Below are 743 nucleotides of genomic sequence, written 5' to 3' on the forward strand. Positions count from 1 at the left end.
TTCAAAAGCATCAATTCTTTGGCGCTCAGCCTTCTTCACAGTCCAACTCACATCCATACATGACCACTGAAAAACCATAGCCTTGACTCTTCTGCTAATTTCTGAGGTACAAGAAAGATTGACTTTATCTTTCTTTTTTGGAATTAACTTACTTGGAAATAATTTCAAATTCAAAAATTTGTAAAAATAAACATTGTACAAAGAACCCTGTATGTCCTTTTCAGGATATACCTGAATTTACCCAGATTCACCTATTCTCCACCCTTCCCTCTTTGCAAATTTCATACATCATAGCCCTGGATCCCTAAATATTTTAGTGTGTACTTTGGAATGATGGAGATGGTCTCTTACATAACCACAGCACAGTTACAGACTGATTGGATGCCAGACATTGGGTCCATTGTTAGGTGCTGGATTTAAGTAATTTTTGTAATATTCTCTAATTTTTGGTAAATAATTTTGTACTTTCCTCTGGGATGCAGGTAAGTTACTTGGAAATAATTTGATTCTTTCCAATTTTGCTTTTCAGCTTTGTTAGGCTGGACCAGACCAGAGTAGCCTTTAGGTTAGGCCCAACTTATAAGCACAATAGTGTTCTCACCATTGGGCTAATATCTTTCTAAGTACTCTGCCTAAGGCCCACATAGTAAGAGGGTTCTCCAGCCTGGCTGCTGGGAAGATGAACTGTTCCCAAGCCTGTGCAATCTCCAAGAAGTCTGCCATCTGATACTTTTGGAAGAGGA

This window comes from Bison bison, unplaced genomic scaffold, assembly GCF_000754665.1.
Source record: "Bison bison bison isolate TAMUID 2011002044 unplaced genomic scaffold, Bison_UMD1.0 scf7180017853918, whole genome shotgun sequence".
Taxonomy (NCBI): Eukaryota; Metazoa; Chordata; class Mammalia; order Artiodactyla; family Bovidae; genus Bison; species Bison bison.